Raw genomic sequence first — 25,195 nt, forward strand, 5'->3', positions numbered from 1 at the left:
ATGAAACGAAGTTATTTAGTAATACTTGAAAAACGAATGAAGAAGAATTACATAAGACACGGTATCTGAACGCACAGATATTTCTTTTATAACCTCGAAATACTTTGGAAAAATGAAGATATTATTTATTGACTAGTATCCCAATTGTGTCGTAGTGATATATTAACATTATTGATACGAATCAATGAGATATCTTTCAAGACACAATCCTTCTATGTTTGCGATGTAGAAAATTATATTTAACAACTTTGAAAAGGCATTAGACTACGAGTATGTAGTGCAAGATCCTACAAGGTACAAACCAATCAGTATACTCACCAATAGTTAATTATTTCAAAGAAGATAAAGTTCCTAACCAAACATGCTATACAAAGACTACACAGCAAAACAATGGCTACGCCACGCGGTACAAAAGAGAACTTGTCGAGAACGAAAATTCCCTCGAATATCCTTGCGCTTCTCTATTTCAGTTCTTCGCTCGACTACACGGTCGCGTTATGCATGTTTAAAAATCAGCCCGACGACGTCGGCGAATGTCGCAGCCAGTTTAATAATTCGCGAGTCAAAGAAACCGGCGCCTTGCGCCCTCATGGATGCAATCTGGGAACATGATTGAAATTGTCGAAATTAGGTTGACGAGAAAGTCGAGCCGAGAAACTTTTTCAGCCTTCCATCGTCCTTTGACTTGGTCGTAATAAAGAGCAGCAACTTCTTCTCATTCCCCTTTCGCTAGCCCAGTACCCTCGAGGTTGAATCGATCGACTTTGTTTTCCAAAAGAACAGACAACAAATCGATGGTGGGAAAAATGGTAAAGCGACGGTTTAGAAATTTCTGTGAGTTTCAGAGGGTAAGGCAAAAACATGACGATCGATTTGCATGCAGTTACCGTCGACCTGGTTTTCTAGACGACGTGCCAAGAGGGGGTGAACATTAGCCCGACCCAAGGGGATAAGCTCCTTCGTCTTCTTCGAGATGGAATTTCATTAGAATCGGTGATTATAAAACGCCTCGGAGATAGTGCATTTTCAAAATGAGACAAATGTTTGCACGATAAATCTCTGAACGAGCCTTAGATCTATATGAATAGAAGTTCAAGAGGATCCAACTGCTGGGTAGAAATCTTTAATGAAGTTCGCATTAAGGATCGCTCGGGAAACTGGGTAAGCCACCCTTCTGCCATGGGACGGCTCGGCGTCTTACTTTCCTCGCGAGAGGGAGAAAGAGGGTGAAAGGAGAGAAATATATACAGAGGGAGAAAGAAGGACAGATGGAAGATCAGTAGCGGCATTTCCAAACTTTGCCATTGGACGTGGACTGCTCTCGCCCGGCTAAATTTGCAAAAACTTTCGAACTTTCTCGCTCTGTTGCCGGTTTTTTAATGAATCATCTTGTTAAAGAATATTCGGCTGATTTGTTTCGAAGTCGCCGCTGTCACCGTGACAACAAGTCTTAATTGCATTGACTTTCTATCAGAACCATTTGAAGCGAAACACGATGTTAAGTCGTCATTTTGGGTATCGTTTAAAGACTACCGATGTATTCCGTCGGACGACTCTTTACCTAAACCAGGTCACACACCGCGGGCAAGATGGCAACCAGATGTCTACACATCCTTACTGCATACCCTCAATAGCTTTAAGGACCCACCATAAATCTCAGGAATTTTCTAGCTAAGGTCCTTCAGACTGAACAAATATCTTTTATTTCAAGTGCCCTCACTTTCCTAATCAAAATTGTTTTCAACAAATCCAATGGTCCCGTGCGTTAGACACACCCATCACTAGCTTTCCTCCGCCACAGCATCGTCACTAAACTTCACTTATTCTTCATCGTTAGAATAGTCAACATATCTTTACTGGGTTTCCACCCTTAGATCAATCACTTACTTAACTTGTACATACGCACCAGCGTAACTATCGTCTTTACAAAGTTGTTGGAATAAACATTAATTTATATCTGTTAATTCAGTGTAAACTCAATTGAACCACCACCCCCTATTATCCTAACAGAAATAAGGGGATCGATCATTTCGTAGCGTCGATTATCTAATCGTAACGGGAATTTACGACTCACGTTGACGTTCTTTCGCGATTGCATCTCCCCGCGAATGGTCGAATAAACACGATAATTGTATAAACGAAGTGAAAATATATCAAATTTGACGCTTTTCTATTAGAGTGAAAAAAGTTCATGCATTGTGTTACGACCGTTCGCGGAGAGACGCGGTCGCTAGGAGAACGCGTCAGCGAGAGGCGTAAATTCTCGCTACGATTATGTTAATCGACGCCGCGAAATAGTCGTTCCCCTGTTTCGGTTAGGATAACAGAGGTGGTTTAATGAATGTAACACTGTATTAACAGGTTAACATAGAACAATATATTTTACAATAATATGATGAAGATGTTACAGAAATTTGACTCGACTTTGATCTCTAGATAAATTCGTTTGCTCGTCAGATTTGTCGAAGTGTCATGTTGGACTCGTCAGAAGGAACTGAACGCCCTTCGATTATTTTCGTTTATTTTGGAAGGCGACCCCCACTACGTTCGGATCACGCCACATTCTTTACGCGAGGTAAAATAACGGCCACGAGTCGACGTTTCTGGAGGTCGCCCTGCTTAATGAACCATGCGCTTGCCACTACAATGTTTGTTTACCGGGCAGCCGCGACGATCCGTCTGCGACGTTATAGGACCGCGAGCGACGGTTAGAAAATACAGCCTGTGGTACTCCTCGTGGCGTAACACATTGTAATGTACCCAAGTTACTGTTTCCACGTAAAACCAAGATATTTTTAAATGATTTTTAACTAAGTTTTATATTATTCTCGCAACGAACATTTTTAAAAAATTTCTCTCGAACCAGTTAAAAGCTTTACATCGAATTTCCACGAATCATTTTCGCAATTGCTTGCCAACTCAATCATCTCACAAATTCAGAACTGAATTTTTCATTGTTCCTGCCGTGGCTATATCATACATATTTTTCTCCCGATGAATTCTTTTTCTAAATGTCTCTCTCAAAACTCACATTTTTACCAATTCAAATCTTCACGTCAAATTCCAGCAAGTCACTTCATTAATTATTTTCCAACTTGACTGCCCTACAAGTTCCGATAATATATACATAGTAATTCACATTTATAGTACAATGAAAGTAGTTGAACGCTTCTATCCTTTCGATTTGTTTCAAACTTTACCAATATAACCATGATAGTCGAGTCTCGTTACAATGCTAATACATAAGTATAATATACATAATGCTCTATAAGTATCATCAAAGTATCGTAAAAGAGTTCCATAACTATTCAAATACTTTGAGCTACTGTGTTTCGTGTGTGCGAGGGTCAGAGAACGAGAGTTTAGGAAAGAACAATTCGAAGGCAGAGCGCATAAATTCAAATGTCTGGTTGTCGTTGTGTCGCAAAAGCGGGCCGTGAATATTCATTGACCATAGTCTAGCCTATCCGTGGCTCCGTGGACACTTGTCGTCCTCAGTAGCGGTACACGGAGAACGAGGGAACCAGCCAAGCACGGTTGCTTTGTTTGCTTGTTAGATCCATATCTTGTGACAACGCTTCGAATCGGACGCTTTTATAGAACGCGGCGGGACTGCCGAAATGCGGTTTAATTAACAGAAATTAGTCGACCGAAGAGAAGGGGACAATAAATAATTATGAACGACAGGTCGGAGTCGGGATTCCCTTAATTGAAACTTAATGCCTTGCAGAATTCCTCGTGAAAAATGTTTATGACTAAAATTCGCGCACTTCGAGCTCAGTCCGCGTTTAATTATTCCAGCGTATAGCCTTTTGATAGGATATCTTTTTAGTTTGAACCGGGCACATTCGGCCACATGTGTAAACTATTTGCGTTAAAAGTGGAATATTACACGTCGGTCGTTACGCAAAAATTATACGTATTTCGAAAACCTTTTTCGAGGATTAATATTGCATTGTTCGTGCGCGTACAGCAACGAATCGATTCGATCATGAAATAATTGTATACGGCAATATGAAATATGTAGTTCCTCGGATATTGGGATTCGATAGATGTCGAATATAACTCTTGATCAATTCCACATTTTATTAATTTTTTGATTTCATTACATGATTACACGATTAACATTTAGTTCTCAAGGAAAAAATTACTTTCATATGATCATTCATCGTAAGATGACAAAAACGATGCTAAATTCTAAGATAAATTTAAAAAATAGTGTCTGTAACATCATTAGTTTCCTGTACATTTTAATCTATAGTGTTGATCGATGTAGCTTCTGAGCGGTATACGTAGTAGCAGATAAAAGGAAGGTTAATCGTCTGCTGCTCTAGTTATTCGACATTTTCACTGTTAACTGATGTCTGTTCAATAAGCTACATTCAAAGGTTCTATTTATCTTACCATGAAATCACAAGAATTTAAAATCGGTACTCGTACGCATAATACCAGTAACTCTTTTACTAGATCGACAATATCCTAGAGTCTATATTATATCTATTCCATAGTTTCGTCAAAGTCAATTTCGTTTCATAAAAAATTATCATGTCTTCTCATACCGCTCAACGAGTAACTATTCTTTTTTCCGGCCATTACACTTTTGATATCTAACGCAAAGAGATCAGTCATTTTCTCTACCACGATATCTTAACCATTGTCCACATTCGTAGCGACGAATCTCTTTGCGATACAGACAAAAGGGTATAATCATGGATGGCTGGTTGAAAATAGCTCTTCCGGAAAGGTTACATATGCGCAGCGAATTAGTCAGACGGCGCGGCCAACTCATTGGAATCCCTTTGAAACGAATGAATAATCAAGTCTGACGTAACGTTGGATAAAAGCCGGGCCGCGTTCTAAGCGATACGAAAATTAACGTCCGGCGAGCTTGATGCTGTCACAAGAAATACACACGCGGTCAAATCGAATATGATAATTAATTTTCTACCATCGATGTTTCGTTAATGCTACAGTTTACCGTCTAGTTCGAAAAGGCGTGCAATATTGTTCGTTATATCGAAAAGTAGGTACGACAGGATGAAATTCGCTGCGCGGCGAAATAGCCTGACGAAGTTAAAATTTCATTGTATCCGCCGCGGCTGTGCTTCCGACTCCGGTGAGCTACGTATCAAATTTCCTTCCATTTTCATCCTTGCGGTTACACAGTAGGTAGACGCGCGCATCTCGAAAAGGCATCAGCCAACAAAATGGATCAACACGAACAAGGAAGAGTTGTTGCATGCGCGAAACCGAGAGCATTCGACGGTAACGAGTGTACACGGGTCTTCAGATTATCGACGAGCGTGATATTGATCGGTAAAATTAATACGACAAGATCGAATTTAATTGACCGACAACCAGTTACCACCGCCAGTGTCCGCGTGTATCTATTCACGATAAATCACTGGAAAGAGATAGCGATACCAAACAGAATAAAAATAGAGTACCAAGTATACACCTAATTTATATTACTCCGAAAACAACCTCGAACAAGGCTAACCTAGAAAAACATTGCCAACAAAACGCTTCGTAATCGCGGACGCAAACTAACGCAAGAAGAGATGACAGATAACAGTTGCCGGTTTTGCATCGTGAGTCACGCGTTCGCGCGAATTGCGTGGCCGATAGGTTCGCACGAGAGAAGCAACGTATAGCTGGTTTCAGTGCAAACCGGTTTCCCGCCGTTTCACGCAACCAATCTCCATCCCCGTGTATATGTTACTCTCCACAAGCAAACAGAGGCCATGCGATTCAATTTCATCGACCATAGAAAAAGATATATATAATGAGATTAGCAGAAGGTAAAAGGAGACGAAACGATAGGAAGAGAGACGACGTCGCGTCTACTTTGGAATTAGCGCGAGACTAACGCAAACACGTGCGTCCCATTTACCGGGATTCAACGCTCGCGCGTATGCGCAACGAGCGTGTACGCATTCATGCGGTCGCTGCTACCCTTCCGCCCGTTAATACCCTCGATTAACCTCTCGTTGCTAACAATCTGCGAGCGACGTTTAATTCGATCATCGGTTTTACGCGGGTAAATTCATTACGCGACGCGGTTAGTCGCGACTCGCGCGCTACTGTCGATCGAACGTTGTCAGGTGATTCCCTCATCTTTCGAGGTCGAGCTAATGATTTGCACTGGGGAGGTCAGATAGGGGAAAACAGATGTTTACTGACTGGTAGAGAAATCCGTGCAGATGGTTGGAATTAAAAGAATGAAAGTGGTCAGTCGTTTCGATGCGGGCAAGAAATAATTAACACTTTATGAGAAGATAGGAAAAAAGATGGAAATAGGGAGAAAATGGATAGAATGATGGATTGTTTTCTTGAAATTGTTTTGCATATTCAGTATTTACAAATCACGATATGGTGTACCTCTGATAGAATGTCAATTGAGAACTATCTTTATGTTTTGTATAATATTACATGTGTGGAGTTTATATAAAAGTTTGAATTTAACTTGAAATGGTTCAAACGTAACGGATAGCGTTTGAAATGTAACTAAGTATTCGGTTACAATACAACTGTTTCCCATTCAGAATGGCGTTGGAAACGTAACAGGATTTAGAGGATTCCTTTTGATCTATTCGATCCGTTTGGTCAGTTTACGCATTGCTTGTATGGCAACAGATTCTTTGTTTAGATTTCAGTGCCTTTTGAACCTAAGGTCTATTGTATAGTATGGGTGAATCAAAAAGTTCATATAAATTAACAAGCGTCATAGCACGCGAATTTGTATGTTCTCGAAGAAAAATACATTTGAAAAATAGTGTAGAAGAATGAAAACAATATTATACATTCTCTAAATTTTACTAAATCAATTCTAACTGCTAGCCATGTATCCATATGTATGGTTAAGAATTTATAACCTAGATCGGCAAACACTTACTGAAGACAAGAGATGTTTATAAGCAATTCATCAGGATGCTTTCGAAACAGCAATAATAAAATCTACTTTCGAATTTAAGTTACTTCGTTTTGTCTGAACCTCGAGAAGTCCATATGTTCCGGCGATTTAATCCCGATTTTTGCGACGGTTTATCTTTCGAGCGAGCTACCCTCGAGCGGCGCTTAATTTGCGGAAAAGGGGCGTTATCGTTAGGATCGACGAGCAGCTGTGACGGCTCTCGCCCTTCCATTATAGGGTTAACCGTAATGGATGTTCGGGATATACGGTGCTATTCGCATTTCTGGGCCACATAGTTCAAAATTAGCAGGGACTCGTATCTCTCGTTTATCAGTAGTTCTGAAATGTCATTTGTATTGGTGAAATGCAGCGTGCTATGCCGAACACGCGTTCAACATCCTGATGAAGTTTTCGATTCGATCGATGACACTTCATGGCTAATATTTGTCTTTTATTTGTTGTCATTTGAAACGAACTTTCGTCAGAAGCATTTGGTCATTAATTTTCTTCCTCTTTTGTTTATCTCGTATGTAATCACCCAAATAGCTTTACCTTTTATACGATATCTGACTTTTCTGTTATATTAAAATAAGACGTCATAAGGGCCTATTTAGAGAAACATCCGAAGAATAAAAATCGTCAATTATATTTAAACTGTCAATAGTAGCTTCGATAATTCGGATCTCGATAATTTCGATACTTCGGATAATCAAACAAATTGCCAACAAATCGATGAGTTTACAAAGCATAAAACCCGATATTACACATTTCCCTCCACTGATTTTATACGGCCAATCAATTTCATGCTCACTCTACCGATACTCCCAATGGCAAACAGATTTCACCAACGCTCAAATAAAACTCTAGAACCGATCAAACATAACCCAGACATCAATCCCATAAAAATCCAGCAACCATCGTTCTACGAGTCGATTCGACAACCGCTCTGAGGAACCAGGGAGCTGGCACGTGCCGCAAAAAACCCTGTCCATTGGACACCGAAAAACCGAGCAAAGGGAAAACGATTCGTCTTCTTTATCGGGCCGTTTCGCGGTCGAACACCGGCGAGAGAATCGGTTGAATCGAGAGGGTGAGGAAAAAGCTTGCAGTCAATTACGCGTCTCGGTCAGTCGAGTTAGACAGATGCGAACCGGCCATCACAGAATTTCATGCGCAGTTCGGCCCTCTCGTTATTACTTATTCGATGGATTTACGAGCTATCCGACCGTTTCGTCACGAGCCACCGGCGTAAATACACAGGCCGAGCACGATCGTTTCGTTTCTAGCCATACTTCGAAACCCGATAAATTATTTCACGTGGGGGCAGGATTATAACCGCGGGGCGTGTTCTGGCTGCAATTGGTTCGGTATGATCCGTAGCCGACATATAAATGAAACAGAACGGAAATCGGCAAAGGCAGAAGAAAATAAGAGCAAAGAACGAGGCAAAAATTGAAGCAAGTTGGTTACTGATCGCGTTTCGTTGAGTTGATTGTACGCTGCGTGCGTGCAACGTTCGTGAATTCAAAGCAAACGCGATTCTATTTGCGTGTCCCGTCACAGGTCCTCGGCGTACACTAAATTCGCTGTAAATTATACGTACGAGGGACGTAAAAAGTTTGATACACACGCGACCGCAACGAATAATCCCATTGGGCTCCGCTGTTATGAAACGAATAAAAACTAATATAGCATACATTTTTCGTTTCTTTGTCACTTATAGAGTTTCATTGATGTTGGGACTGGTAGTTTAAAGTTCGAATCATATGATTGTAATTATGTATAATTCAATGTCAAAATATACATGTTTAAAAATAAAATTGTTGTAAACCTTTTACTAATATTGAAAATATTATTTCTAGTTGGATTAGGCTTGTTTGCAAAAAATAACGATTCGCTTTATTCAAATATCTTAATCAATTCTGACCGCGCTGGTCATTGACGATTCGTTACTATCATGGAGAGTAGAGTAGCACCACTTATCGTAACTACCACGGCAGTGCGATAAATGGATACAGTTATGATTTCATGTGCAGTCAGAATTCTCTTGATAAATATCATTTATTAACTATAAATAATAATTTATTAAGTAACAGTATTAATTTGTAAGTAACAAGTTGCAGTCCACGAATTACCGTTACATAAACAGTTTCCATAATTAGCTAGCTTGTCATTTATGAAACGCAGTTATAGAACTTTACTTATTTTATCGCCAAACTTGTTGCTGCTATCTAAGAAAATTTAACTTGCAGCGAGTCGTAGAATTTCGCTAATAATATTAATCCAACTGCGTGCAAGGAGGTTCAAGATTACGGAAAACCGAAACTTGGATAACTTTTAACAGTGTATAACATTTACTGTAAATGCTCTGCCTTATAATTCATTGATTTTCCTGACCAGTATTTAAAAAAGACTAGTTCATGTAAATGTTCTTGGTCAAATTCACGCGAGTAATTTCTGTTATTCCTGAAACTTGACAAACTCTCGTAGCCGTATTAACTCGCGTGTAACTGTGACACTCGTCGTTCGTCGATCACGCAGCGCCGATAGAATCGCGTTTTGGCGAAGTATAAATGTTGCCACGCTACGCGGCTCGAGACCTATGCGAGTTTTCACGGGGGCCAGTTTCGAGCGAGAACCGCTGCGCGAGACGCGATATTTGTCATTAATTCCTGCGTGTGACGTAAAACGAATTAATTCTAGTCGGCGCGGAAGCCACTTCTGCGAATATCCAAACACAAAAGCACGGATACGCGAGTGTTCGAGTTATCGAGTCGATATTGACGCGGCTCGTGATTAACCTCGGCACTCCGCGTTGCTCAATGTGCTCCATGCGTTCTGTTTTCCTGCCGCTAGACATTTCCGAAAGTGTTCCCATCCCCTTCACGTCGAACAAATTTGTTTTTCAATTAAAACTACGAACACCGGAAAAAAGATCGCTTTTGCATTCTTTCTCGAGTGGAAATTCTCCGTTTACTTTGCTTACGGTTAATCTGTCCTATTGGGATTGACAGATATCAAAGCGTTTCGATGATAAAATCCACCGAGGGAAAGTAGAAGCTGCGCTTTTATTAAAACAAAAATTCATTAAAACTTCTACTCCACTCGGCGATCGAACGCTTAAGATGGCTGAAACGGACGGACCGTAGAAGTTTACAAAAGTAAAACTACTTGAACTGCACGCTGCAATGCGGCAGTCGTTTCAGAACTGACTAGGAGTGCTTTCAGTCTTGAGAAGTTGGGACAGAGTTGATGACTCAAGTCCAAGGCTAGACAAGTTCCGCAACCGAAGACCAACTTGAGAGTCTTAACTCTGTGAACACATTATGTAGTTCCTCGTACAGCATGCACTTTTAATTATCCTACTTAACAAACCGTGTCTAAATACGCTTTAGAAATTAGCTTATGAAGAATTGAAAATTATATTCTGCGGCCTTCTACTCCGAATTGTTGGCTAATATAATTACAAAAACAATAATGCCACGTTAACTGACAAATACCGAACAAATGTCTTGCTTCGTTATGCGGTCGTCGCTATCCTTACCAGAGTTAGCTTCTAGTGTTATGTATATATAATAAATAAAATTTAACCAAGCTTTCCTAGAAATGTATCACCGTTGATAAGTGATCAGACAAGCGTCAATTGAAGTCTGGCTAGTTAACAAAGTTATAACCGTAACATTCAGTTACATAAGCTTCGTACTGTACAGAATAAAAATACACGTAACAAAAATTCAAAGGAACAAGATTAACTCGTGGAAATCACAAAAATATCTAAATTGCACGAGACATATTCTCTCTCGAAATAAAACAAAACAAGCAAACCATTTAAACGATACGAACGGAACGAGAACACAACAATGAGCCGGTTGAAACAGCAATCGAGGTCTGCTTGGGTTACCAGTTACGATGAAAACCGAGCGGAGAAATTATGAAGTCGGGGAAACCATTTACGGTTTCGACGGCGTAAATAATTACCGTGTGTCAACGACACGTAGCCGTATTTACCGTGGCAAATGCATCATCGATAACCGTGACAGGGCCGCTTCTAACCGCGACAGGGCAACTGCGACTCGCGCGCACGACCCGAGTTATCGTTCGTTCATCGATTCGTCGCTGGATTAGCAGCGAATGTCCATTATACGTTCGCGCGGAACGGTGGCTGACTCGTTAGCGGGCCACGGCGACCTATAAAATTTATTATCCTGGATCCGTGCGAGTACCGGGCACAATATCCCCCGCGGGACGCAAATTTGTAATCGGAATTTCGCGAAGCGCGGAAATTGCCACGGCGTTGTTTAAAGGGATCCACGTCCGAACAGATATGACAAACGTGCTTACATCCAACTCCCTATTCGGGTGTTCTGGCACGCGTGCGTTCACGTTCAATTGGATTCTCCCGTCAAGAATTTGCATACCGACATACCGCGCATTAAAATGGACAAATCATTTGTAAAACTGAATGCAAACGTAATCTACAGTTCATAAAAACACGTAGACTTAAATGGGAAGCTCGCATAAGGATTTAAAGTACATTTAGCACACTTTGCGGATTTTTAAGTTACGCTGTTATATAAATTTCAAACATCTAACAAGCTTCTTGTGTTCAACATTGGATTATTTTGTGACGAAATATCTGGAATTGGTGCGTACTAAAACGATTGACAGGGATTGTATAACTATACTTTACTGTTAATTCAAATTTGACTAGAATGTACTATAGATCCTCATTCCAGATTTCCATTCAATCTATTTATAAAACTAGAGTAAATACGTATGAGACGATATTCTTGAATTTTTTGTATTCATTAACGATTGTACAAACAATGAATGTATGTATTCTGTATTGCAGTTATAAAATCATTGATCTCATAGTACAGAACGCAGTATCGCTTAATTTATGGCATGTTCAAGTGTCTGCGCTTTCCCTTATTAGGATGGAGTAACAGCTCTAAATATTTGTAGCATCACGTCGTTTTACAAATTAAACAGGTATCGAATTTGTGTAATACTGGGGAAATGCATATAAGAACCTATAATAGTAAGAGTATTGGAAAGCAAATATTATGGGAATGATAAGATTTTGTCGGTCCAGCCGGGAGTGTTTGGAAGAGATTGATAAATGAGAGAATGTAGGATACTTGGAATGAAGTGTTGGAGGTGTGGAAGAAGAGTGTTTGTGGATTTAGTACTTGAGATTATCGGGCAAATGCCGACTGTATACCTATCTGAGATTCTACGTAGAAATCTGAATGTCTAACTGTCTCTTGAAGATAATCGCATCGAACGAAAGAAACAGAAATACAAGAGAAAAAATGCGTGTGCCTGTTAGTACAAATGGTCAAGAAAGATGCGTGTGTAAATTAATTAGTATCCAGAGTCTAAAATGAACGTCTACGTTCTTGGATATCAGGGATATCACATAATCAAACCTGTCTACAACTCAACGTTCTTTCAATAATAAAAACTTCCAATTGTATCAAATTTACGCTATCAAAAGCCAAAAACTCAATCATGGAGATCAATTCGGTTCATAGTAAGCTAAAGTCGAAGCATAAAATCAATCATACCTTCACAATAATTATCCATTCCCAATAAAAAAAACAGCTTATACACGATATCGTCGTTTACGATACAACAACGAAGAGATAGCAGAAGAAATATATATACATAACAATATAATGTAACAAAGTTTCCGTGTTTATCACGGCATGTTGGCAGTTTCGATAATTAAGCAGGAGATACAGGGGTCGCGCACAACGGAAAAAGCAATTTAAATCGGAAGCGGAGCAGCGGCGGCCGCTCCCGCTGCATTATTTCATTATTTCGTCGAAATCATTTCATTAACACGGGTTGCATCGTTTCGATGGCCGTTCATCGACACCGTTACCGCCACCATTATCGCGGGATATCGCGGCCGTGTGCCGGCCTATAAATCGCGGGGTTCGCTGCGAGCGATTGCCTTATTACCATGCAGCTACCGGTAAAAACACGCAGCTGCAGCTGACGCGGTCCGCTCCGAAACGCGCGGCAAGACGCGCAAAAAACTTCTTCCACCACCGGCCAGAGTTTCCGATTGGATTAAAATTTGCGAAACTAGCTTTCGCGTTCCATGAATAATTTTCGCGCGTCCGCGAGACGCTCCAACCGGTCCTCTTTGGCAAGTCCCGACGACAGAACACTTGAAGAGAGAAAAGACAGTCACGAAAACGATGAAACAATGGTCGATTAACGTTTGTGAAAGTTGAGTGAGAATTTGTTACCATTAACGATTGCTTTTGCAAAATTGGCTAACACACCCTTTGTTGGAGGAAGATTGATGATTATGGTAACTGAAACTTTGCGGACGAATTGTTTCAATTGCCTGAAATGTTTTGTCACATTTACTAAGTTTTGCTTTTCAAGTTTTACACCAATAGCACAAAATTTGAACAGAAGAACTGAGAATGGAGGGTGTACGAAAAATATATAATGTAAGGGAAAACAAATCAATCATTCGAATCTGCAAAAATGCTCCGTTGTGAATGTTTAAAATTAACAATAGAAATCATTTTATATGACCTCGTCGAAAGATAAATGAATAGTTTATACAATTGGGGTCCACGTAATAGGAGTTCATTCTTCTCACCATCCATGATTTTTCGTTCATATAATAGGGATTCACGTTCAATGAATTCAATCGATTGGAGTCCATTTAATTGGGCACGGTCTAAAATTTCGTTCAAATAAATGGAGTTACTGTAGTAGTAATTAACGCATGAATCGTCGATCTATATGTACCTGATTGGACTGCTCGTGCTATCGACGATTCAATGTGTTCTTGACAAATATATAAGCCATTCGAAAACTACATTGATCAACTACGAAACAGGAAAGTAGAAACGTGTGACGATATTACGAGCATTATTCTTTTAAATTTATTTTGCAATTCATCTCATACTGTTACACGTTCCAGGAACGTATGGAAGTATTATATCTTTGACGAATTGAACATTAATTATGTACCTGAACAACAAAATTGTCGACCTGATAAAAAGTGGGATTGTTCATTCACACGTAAAGAGGAATCGCTGAACATTTTTCAAAAACTTCTCTAAAAAAAATTGTTTCTTTGAATTAATTATCTTGACTGCTCTAATTGTAAGTTGAATGGAGTTAGTTGTTAACTTTTGTTACGCTTAGCTGTCGAAATAGGTATGTCGATAAATCATCTATAGTGATACTCAGAAAGTCAGCCAGAGATAGTCAGTCTCGGAGATACATGTTCTAATGTAGATATCTATGATAAATAGAGTCTCTATTACGAACCGACGTCTTTAGTTGAATGGTATTGCACGGTTGTTCTACAAGCACACTGGTTCTCTTAAGAGATATCAATGGATAGACAAACTGTCGGTTCTGTATCTTAAATGATATGCCCGATGAAGCTATCTCTGAAGAGGGAAGCAAAATAGAAAGTGTATACCTACCCGATATCTAGTGCTGATACCTACTTGTCAGAATATTGGAGATTTGTCCGTTTGCAATAACTTTCTCTACAGTGCGTTACACCGTGTAAAATGTCAAGCAAGTCAATCGCTATCATTCTAACTTCATATCTTAGGATGCGTGTAGGTACATTAAGATCTGTTGATTAAGACTTTACAGAAATTTCATTTTCCTTCCCAGGGGTGATTCAGTTTTTCAGTTTCGTTAGTAACCAATGTATTCAGAAACAATTTGCAAATCAATTTCAACTTACTGAGACATAACTCCTCCTTTTAGTGCAAATACGCATCAGTACAAAATATTCGATGAGAACAACGTATAGCGACATACATAGTAGCATACAATGTTTGCGTACAGTAACCGCGATTCAAAAGTAATTGAATAAAAGCTAATACCACTTGCATTTAGAAGACTACACTTAATGTAGTTTAAATTTACTAGCCTCATATGCAAAGTTGATTAAAATATAACGAGGTAACTAGTCGAGGAAACACATATATTCTCATTAGCTTAACAAATAAGTAGTGCTGTCACCAAACACGCATCCCTAATAAGGAGAGAAGATTAACTAGAGCAAATCGACATTAAATATTACGTTATTGAAGGGTTAAATAAATGGTCAATGTGCGTGGTTAAATTATAATTACGACTGGTTTTCTTTTCCAGAAGATATTTTCTATCGGCTCGTAAAATTGTCCCGGGCCGACGAATCGAGCATGCCACGGAGAATTCTTTCGCAAATGGTTATCAACGTCACCAGCCGTTGAGAAAGTCCCTGCAACGAGTAGGACGGTCGTCGTTGCGAAATCAAGCTGGAAGGCGATTGAATATTCATGTAGAGAGAAGTCTCAACTCTCTCCCTCGCTCTCTGTCCCTTTCAAGTCGCCTCCCTTTCCAGTCGTCTCCCCAACACGGAGCTCGACTCCAATCCTGACGTTGGCACCTGATACGGTCTATGCTTGCGCGAACGGCTGGAACGCATTATCGAGCATCTCTTTGGCGACGGAGACGCGTCCTGACGTTCGAGAGCGTCGATTATCCGTATTGTACGCTTCGAGCTTCCTAACACTTTCTCTGAAATGTAGAGAAGACTTGGAAGATTCGATTTTACGCCGAAACAGGGACCGAGTGCTTGATAATGTGTCAAGTAAATTTTAAAAAATTGATTGAAAATAGCTATATGTTTTGAATTGTGCGGGGATCGAAAAATGTCTTTGTTGAACTTATCGAGAGATAAGTTTCAAACTAACGCGTAAAATCGGAATATTATTCGTATCAAATCAAATGGAGATCTGGAGGTATGTTAGAAAGAACGATGCTACAGCAATTTTTATCAGTAAAATTAAGATGCTACAGCGATTTTCGTCGTGTCTTATAAGAAAAGTTTTAGGATTTTTATTAAGAAAATTTCACTCGAAGATCAATAAATGAAAATGAAAAATCAAATAAAAATAGATAAATTAATTTAATAGGATATCTGTATTGGGTAGTAACTTTGTTCTAGATCGCAAGCCTGGAGCGAATACATATTTCAATGTATATTAGAATGAACAGTTACCATAACGAACGAACTTCCAGAACCAATTACGTTCGTTCTAGCATACTCCACTATACATTATCCCGAATGACTTGTATTACATTGAATACACGTTTCTTCCTGAGAAGATTTAACACTCGAAGGATGCACATATTATGGTACTTATTGGTATCCTTCATCAATTTAACTCTCTTTAAACACAATCTTCTTGCTGTCCCACATAAATATCAACTTTTACCAATTATCAATAAACTAATATCTACAAAACTTTCCATATTACACTTCATAGATATCGTTCATCAGTCTGCTTCGTAATTACCCCACATGAATAATTCGATAAACACAAATAAACCTAATACATCTACGCTATTGTATATTAAAGTATTACCCATGCCGGTAGCCCGTTATACACATGTTTGCTTTAAAATTGTTGGGAGAGTCTTCCGGGAAAGGTCGACTTATTGCCAGAGTTTCCGAGCAATTTCGCACACGCCATATACGTGGGGGTCGACGTAGGGTGCGGAAGAGCGTTGTTCCCCGGACATGGCGAGAAGTGGCAAGAAGGAGGACGCGAGGCCATGTAACAAAACTTGGCGACCTTTCAAGCCGGAATTCCGGTTCTTCGTTCTCTCGCTACGGTTTAAACGATGGAACGAATCCTTTTTCTCTTCGCTAGTACCTAGAAAAGCCGTGAATCCCCGAGGGTGGCGACTGACTTCTGAATTCGTGATACGAAAACGCCACAGACCCGCTCTTATTCTCTCTCTGTCTTCCTCTGTCTTTCTGTCTCTCCCTCTCTTTCTGTCTCTCCCTCTCTCTCTCTATCTATCTCACACTCTCTCTCAGCTTAGAATTCTCCTTGGAAAACCAAGAAATATCTTAAAGGGGCGTCATCCAAGATAGAGCTAAGATACCTGCTATCGAATTTCTTTAGTTGCTCTTTACGATTAAAATCAATCAGTAAACTAGATTAAAATCAATCAAATTTATGCATTAATGGTAAACCAAGTTATTATACAATTATTATGTAATATCAGAATGAAGATTTCGTGTGGTGCGTATTATGAATGGATCTCGAGAGCTAGAGATGCGTAGGAGAAGTAGGCGTGACTGAATATGTCCCGAGATTATCATGTAGGAACAGTTTGCTCGAAGTAAGAGAAATTGTAAAATAAAGAAAGATGTGTTCTTAAGTTAGCTCTTAAATTCTTTCATATCGTATCGTCCTTGATATTTCCATACCGTACTTTTAAATTTCAGAATTATTTTTCATATATCTAACCATAGTGTAACAAAAATTCCTACGGTAGATTTCCATTATCACCTTTCCCTTATGTTTCACACATTTTTCATTCAGATACCCTTAGATTAACGAAGTCAATCTAGACACAATTTCGTATTCTATTTCAATAAGATCAGAAAGAGAATACAGATTTAATAGTTTGAAATGACTAAAACGCGTGATGATCGAATTACTCGGACGTCGATTAGCGAACAGTTAATTGATTCAACGAAACTCGATGTTTCCGCGGGCATTTTTCTCTCGTGAGAAAGCCGGCCGCAATAATTAAACGGCGGGCGATCCGCGCTTACACCGCTTGACGCTTTTCATTAAGCTCGAGCGTGTAACGTAATTGCTTTAGCGTTCCGCGTGTCTCGTTCCCTCGCTGCATACCATCCGCGTTCCTATCCCCAACATTCACCCGACACGTACTTACGATCCGATAAACTTTCACAGAGAGGGAAAAGAAGTTGGTTGTTTTCGACCTCGAAAAGCATAGGAGTCTGGTGCGTGCAACGAACTGTCGTTGCGGAGAATTCGAAAGAAAAGGGGGACACTGGGTTGAAAGGGCACGTTCCAGGTTTCAACAAGAGGCTTTCGTGACTGCAAGAACTTTCAGAGTGACCTATCAAATGGCTACACCAGTCATTTTCCGGTTAACCTTCTATTTCATAGTGAAAAAGAAAGAAGTAAAGAACGAGAGATACCGAGAGACAAGGTGAGCTACCATGCATGGCCTAGGTCCATGGGATTTGAGTGTCTCTTTTACGAGACCGTTTCGTTGAGTTCGCGAGACCATAGCGGTATCGTTGACCCTCTGAAGATAGGGCGAACATAAATAAATTCAGGGATGGCAGAACATAAAGTTTTATACACAAGGTTTGTGAAATGTTTGGTTACGCTTGCGGGCCACAATGTCGGTAAACCGTGAGGTCGAGAACGCTCTCCATAAATGCGACCGTTCTCTCTTTGGGTTAGATTTTACGTGTAAAAGGAACTGCTTTATAGAATGATAAACGCGCATCTTTTTGTTCATGATTCGAAACGTTTTCTCGGATTTTGGCTTGTTTCTAATGTTTTACGGCCATTTAAGACATCGATCGTTTAAATTTTGAAAACAGTTATTTGTATCATTGAAATAACGAGAATCTTTGTAGAGATTTCTGTAAATCGTACTCGCAATCGTATCATATCTTCCGAAAGACAAGAGTTTAGTTTTAATTACCGAAAGTAGCTAACCGTTCCGTTCGTTAAAATCTTCTGTTTAGGACTAGACTCTCCATTCATCTCTTAAATAGAAATTAATCGATCGATATATCATTCCACTATGAATTATATATTCAATATCTGTTTAATGAATAACAAATCACTGATTCTATAGAATAAAACAGTACACAAATATTCTATTTGCTATAACCACAAAATGAGGAGAATATTTATTGCCTCTTAAATGAACTCTGAATCACTTAATAAAGTATGGCAAACATTCTCGCTACATGAAGAACAAAGAAACTAAAAACAGGACGATAGAAAATGAGGCAGCAGCCAATTTGAGCATCGCTGACGCACAATGTTGCTCGCGAATCGCGTGTCGCGATCTGTTGTGCTATAAATACCGAAGGATCGCTGATAGAGATGCGAAACATCGTAGCACGCGACCAATACCACTTTGCCACTCCCATAAAGCAACCGAACCCATCGACTATGCAATTTACATTCGTGAATCCTCCTCGGGTCACACTGGATCGCCGTCCGACCGCTCGCAGCACATGGTCGAACAGTTAATATCGATATGGCAGTGCGACGACAAAAGTATACTCGATAGGAGCGAAGATGAAAAGGCGGCGCCGAGGGATGGATCGGCGAACGGTTATTCGACGAGCGTGCGAGGCCACTTCTGCACAGTTTCCATGGCATTCGCGTCTTACAAGCAATGAAACATATCGATGAAATGTCCTTTTACCTTGGTCTAGATGACGAAACTTTATCATTGGGGAACAAACCCGATCAGAATGTTTTTCCTCGACATTTACTATCAATCTTACAAACTGCATTTATTTTCGTAATGGGACAAACACGCGGTTTGATCACCGAATGGTTGTTTTGTCGCCGCTTTGTTAGCTCATTATACTGGATTGGTATCTTCGTGAAGTTCGATGTTCCTCTTTAACTTTTTGAAAAGTGTTATGTATGTTATATATGTTGTTGTCGTTTATACAGAACTGTTATTTTATGATTATGAGGTTACGGAAAGTTTTATCGTTTTTATTCATCGAAAGAGAAAGGAATCAGTTGTTCTAAATGAAATTTCTACGAAGTAGTTTCCAATATAATCTTTCTAATTCGCTGTTACTTCTACTTAGCGTCAACCATCTATCTGGTGATTTTCGATAAATATACAATAAAAAATGATATAGTAAATATACAAGCGTAATCTGAGAACAAAATTTTTTGATTAACCTAGTAAAATGCTATAATGCAAAGTACGTGATTTCAAAGAAAAAGCACCATTTTTCCGGATAAATAGTTGATTCTCAGTAACGCCCTAGAACGTCACGCACTTGAAACTTGCCATCCGGGAGAATGCACTTTTCCGAGCGCTCTTTCCGCTGCTCTTCTCTGCGTCGTTGCCGTATAAGCGAGCATTTCCGTAATCCCAGTCTTTCTCTATTATTTAATTTCTCCTTGTTCTTATTCGTTCCTCTCGCTTTCGGTTTACGTTTAGCCCCCCTCCCCCAGCCACCCCTTTCTCATTACTCGGTTTCTGCATATTTACGTTTTAAATAATCTTCCATGTGCTCACGCTTTTTGTTTCGCGACTCTCTTCCCAGACGAGAATAAAGACTTTATTCTATTCCGCTTCAGTTTATCCCGCTTATATCTGCGCGTTCCGTATCTACTGATTCAACACGCTGTCCTGGCATCATTATGAACGTGCACAAATACTATGAACGCGCATAAACACTATAGATCCAGGTAGATCCAGGTAAATTATCGGTCGGGCGAACCGGTTACGAAAGACGTGTAGCCCGAACGAAGGGGCGACCCGATCGGAATTGCTAATTAGGCGCGTGTAAAATTACTGTAAATCGACGAGCCCACTATTACCGTAAACAGCCTATCCTGCCCGAGAATATTTCACCGTAGGGGGGACCCGGCGAAGCGTTTATCTTCGCGGACGAGATTTAAACGCATACGATCTGCAAACGATTTTCCATTCCGGTCGGTGAACGCATGTTCGATCGCCGGGGATGCCAGAGGCGACGCTGTTTCGAATCTTTCCAGAGAAGCTGAGCGAGAAGCGTTGTTCGCTGCGATGTAACTAAAGACAGATCACAAACTGGGAAAGGAAGTTCTGCGTACTTTGAGAAGATTAACTTCTTGCTGTGGTGCGTGTATACTTGGAGTCACGATGGTGGATGTTTGTCTTTCTGGCTCGTTTCAAGTTTGAAGGTATATTCTACGATGTTTTATCTCTATTCAAGATATCATAGACTCTTGTCTATTATTAGGAAAACGTTAACAATCTTTAGAAAGATGTCAACGATCTTGAAAACTCAAAACAGTACAGGGGAAAAGTTATGAGTCGTTATATCGGTTGCCCTGAACCAAATAACTTTGTCTTGACACAATTTTTTGTATCACGAAAATAACTAAAATGTCAAGGAATCGAGAAGAAAGAAAATACTTGATTATATATCAAGGGGAACACTCAATATCGCAATCATTAAGAGAATCATCAAGAACCACCAAGAATCGCAAGATCGTGAATTTGCCGAATACACGATTTGATTTTCTATAATTCTTCAAAGTTGCATCGCAATTACTGGCACGAGAAAGATTAAATCACGTCGTGCTTTATCCATATTACCAAAGATCCAATGGTTTGTTTGAAGAGATTATCACGCGGAGCAGACCCTGGCGCTACGATAAATATTCGAAACGTCTAGAATTTCAGATTCATGAAGTTCGAGCGCGGCGTATGAATTACTGGGAAGAGGTGGTGGAAGTTTAATCGGGATACGCGTCCTTGATATCGGCCGGCGGGAAACGCAGGCGCAGCGTACCACGCGCCTCCGCTTGAAATTATACCGTGGCTCGTTCCGTTCCTCCAGAGACTACAAATCGTTCGAGAGTATCAAGATCTCACGCAGTCCTTGCTCCACTTTCCCCTCTTTCTCCTTCTCTCCGCCAGCTCTCTCACCCCCGCACGCCTTTCAATTACCGTAATTTTCGTTATAAATTTATCTCGTTGTAAAAACGTTTTATTACGCAATCCGGTCGATTTAATGCCGGCACCGATTTCGTGCGTTCCCGCCCGTCCATAGATCTTGCTCGATGGTTTGCAATAAAGGAGGATACATTCAGCTGAAATTGACGGCGATACTGTTTATCGCGCTTGAAAGTTATATTTCGATTTCTGTCGGGCAAATGGATCGTTCTTTTCTAGATTGTAAAGATTTCCTTCCTCTCCTTTTATGGACTCTAGACTTGTTAATTTTCTTATGAATGAAAGAATGCTGATTTATGACTTCGAATCGGAGCATCATGTAAATTTTCTATATTCTCGAAGTATCTTGAAATGATTTTTAACGTGATTTTGTAATTCGTCTTAACGTGAATGACCTTGAACGTTCTTTTACGATCTTTTTGAATGACCACAGCAAACAATTATAGGAATATTTTGTGAACCTTTATGCACGTACTTCGATGATTTGATAGAATTTTATATAGTACTTTTAAAAATAGATGACCAAATAAGAAATCGCTAAGAGATCGCTCTGGTTCTCGCGAAGCTGTCATTAAATGTAACAGTTTCTGACGGCAGAGCTATTAACGGTAACAGTCAGCCATGTAATTAATATCTGTATTCTCATTAGTTCCTGAAATCCCACGGCAGACAGCGTTGATGCTATTATTCATTACACGTGATCATCGAATCTCTGAACATACTACTACCTCGTTATATTCATCAACCCGTAATCTCGTACTCTTTGATGAAACAGTGCAAATGATCCTCATGCTGACTCATAAAAGCGATACTTCCTTCTAACATCCTATCAAACAAATCCTTCTTATTCATTCTAACCCAATCTAAAACTATCGTTGTTCCCTATTAAGAGGGATTGTAAAGGACTAAAAATAAATAAACAACAAGAACAAAAATGTCAGAAACACGATCGCGCATCGTACGCGAACGAAAATAGCGGTGGCCACAGTTCGATTTCGGCATTGTCTGCCGTCAAAGGCAAGCAGAAAGGGTATTTGCTGTAAAGTCGGCGCGTAAAATGACGTATAGAACAACCGATGTATAGAAGACAAACATAAATCCCGGCCAAAAGAGAATCTTACCTGGTGTGGCTGCAGGGTGTCAGGGATAGGCCGTGGTGTGCTATTAGCCAGCCGTGCTTACGGGGCGCATAAGCGCAACCTCCACCTCCGAGCTACTCCGGCTTTGACTCTGCATCCTGAAAAAGCGAGAAATAAGCGAAATGAGTTTTATGCTGTGGTGCGTCGCGCCACCGCGTGACAAAGTACTTACGCGTCATCCTCGGGACCAGCGACCGATTGTCGTTCGCTTTCCCGACGATATTACGAAATTTATATCGCCTGCGTTATTCTGACTGACGTGCAATACATAGGAAAATTGCTTTGTTTCAATGTTGATACCGAGATTTATAGCATGGAAAATGAAAAAGGATTAATTCATACTTCAAACTGGTAATGAACCTTATTCAGAATAAAATGAGGTTGTAAGTCGTGTTCTATGTTGCTTGGTATAGTCTATTGCACGCCAGGATAATCAACCGTCTCACATATTTAAGATATCAGTTCTCAACATTTTAATACATTTGTAAAATACAGTAGAATGAAATTTTACCATTTTTTATATGTAATACTTGGCTTGCATTGATTTGTTAATTTGTCCTGGTCCTCGTATAATAAAGAAATCACGAATATTTTCAATTAAACGAATAAGTACAGCCTCCTTTATACTATATAGATTTCGATTACATTACGGATAAGACATACGTGCAATCATTTCTGAGTTGCAGTATAGTTACACTTAACGGAATCGCATAATATTCTAACGGGCGGGAACACTTTCAAATTGACGTTTAACAAACATGACTTCTGTAATGAACGGGCCGAACTCTGCGCTGAATAAACATGCAAATCAGCGGCCCACCCTCGTCGGTGAAGACGCTCTTCAACTCGGATAATATACATAGTGCAAGGGTTCTGAATTCCAGCGACCCTCTGTGGTTCGAAATCACGTTATATACTCGGAAACACATGATACACCGTATCCCAGATATACGTCTGCGTCCAAGTCAACGGTTTAGCCCGACTAAAATCGATCGTTTGTCAAATTCGAAAAGCGACAGCGCAAGGTCCGAATACCAGCGCGATGTTATTAATATTCCTTGTCGGTTCGACGATTTCCTATCGCGCGTAGATACTCGAAGCCCGCTTTGAAATTCTGCCCCGGTCGACCGAACCTTTTTTCTGTTACAATGTCGCTTTTAGATACACGCTGGAAGTTTGATATTGAAAAAAAAAGGAAAAACGAAAGCGGTTCGCCGAGGATTGATGGGCGAGAGTTGCACCCCGCGGGTACAGCGCATCGGTATTCGGCGCAGAGTGTACGATTGAACATCAATATACGTTTTACCCTCGTCCGGCCTTGGTCACGCGGAGGAAGCACGATCGACGCGGAAAAACGGCCAACAATAAGTGGCTGCTGCCATTAGTCTTGGTAACCGTTATGGCACGAAGCGTACGATCGAACTTTTTCAAACGTCCCAGAATTTAGTTCGATTCAATTTCTAGTAATTTCAAGTAATTCCTGCGCGTCGTTTCTTCAATTGACAGAGTTTGATAGTTTTGACAGAAATTGAGTCCTCGGTGGTTGGTAATTACTGCTTAACCCTTTGATGTCAGTCGATTTCAGGTAGTTTGCATAGAGCCAAATTTTGAAGTGGTAATTGTCACAAATTGTCAGAAAAACGACGAATTCTTCCTATGTCAATACAAATAAAATAAAATTCAAAATGTCTCTACGTTCCCATTTCGAACTCCAAAAGAATGAATAAGATAGGTGACGCTTGTCATTGTACATAAATGCATAATCTACAGGTACGAAGATACGAAATCTGGCGTCAAGAAGTTAAATTTCGAAAATTATGTATGTACATAAATATTGGTATTTCTAATCTTACATATATTTGAATATAATTGAGAACTATAGCTGTGACAAATAAATCGAAATATAAACTTTACATTTTACATTATACCCACGGTAGAGCTTTTCAACTTTTAAATACAAAAGTATAATTTCAATTTTTCGTCTCTGTTCCCTATATGTTTATATTTATATTCAAGAACGAATAAAAAGTATACGTTTGATCGCAAAATGAAAGTTACCCTCGCGATTAATTAAATAAATTACCAGCGACCAGTAAACGTACAGTTTCTTTTTGTCCGTGTTTAATTCCAGCTCGCACAACGCACCCCGCATAAATAATATAATTCACAACGGAAACGAGTCGTTTCACTCGTCACGCCGTGAACGCGTCTGCGTTCACAGCGCTAATTGTTTTCCAAATTAATTCGTATTCTCTGACATGCAACAGATCAAAGTGTAGCAACGCTGCAAATAACCGGATTGGTTAATAACGTAGCTACAAATTAGTCAGATGGTTAAATATTTTCATTAACTGTTGAGTTGTCGTTGCTTTTCACAGTCGATTGGAACAACGGCCGCGATTAATTAACGATAACGGTTAATGCTTTTCGTCGAATCGAACAACGATCGTTAGGGGATTCAACATTTTCGTTTATACAGACGTTCGTGTAATGGTCACTGGAAGAGAGGAAAGCCAAGTTGCTTGCCATCGTAGGAAAAGTTTATATTGGATTTCATATTTAATGCAACGCACACCGTTGCTACGAGGAAGCTCGCTTCCCAGAT

General features: G+C 39.9%; 1 protein-coding gene across 1 annotated transcript in view; it reads right to left on the bottom strand.

The window, feature by feature from the left end:
- Positions 1-25,195, bottom strand: part of LOC117238359 (mucin-5AC-like) — a 176,324-nt gene that overhangs the window by 76,032 nt on the left and 75,097 nt on the right. Inside the window, exon 2 of the mRNA XM_033503216.1 lies at positions 22,573-22,688. The gene's annotated coding sequence lies outside the window, so the exon portion shown is untranslated. The remainder of the gene's footprint in view (positions 1-22,572; positions 22,689-25,195) is intronic.

The sequence above is a fragment of the Bombus vosnesenskii genome, unplaced genomic scaffold, assembly GCF_011952255.1.
Source record: "Bombus vosnesenskii isolate JDL3184/JDL3185 unplaced genomic scaffold, Bvos_JDL3184-5_v1.1 scf7180000013455, whole genome shotgun sequence".
NCBI lineage: Eukaryota > Metazoa > Arthropoda > Insecta > Hymenoptera > Apidae > Bombus > Bombus vosnesenskii.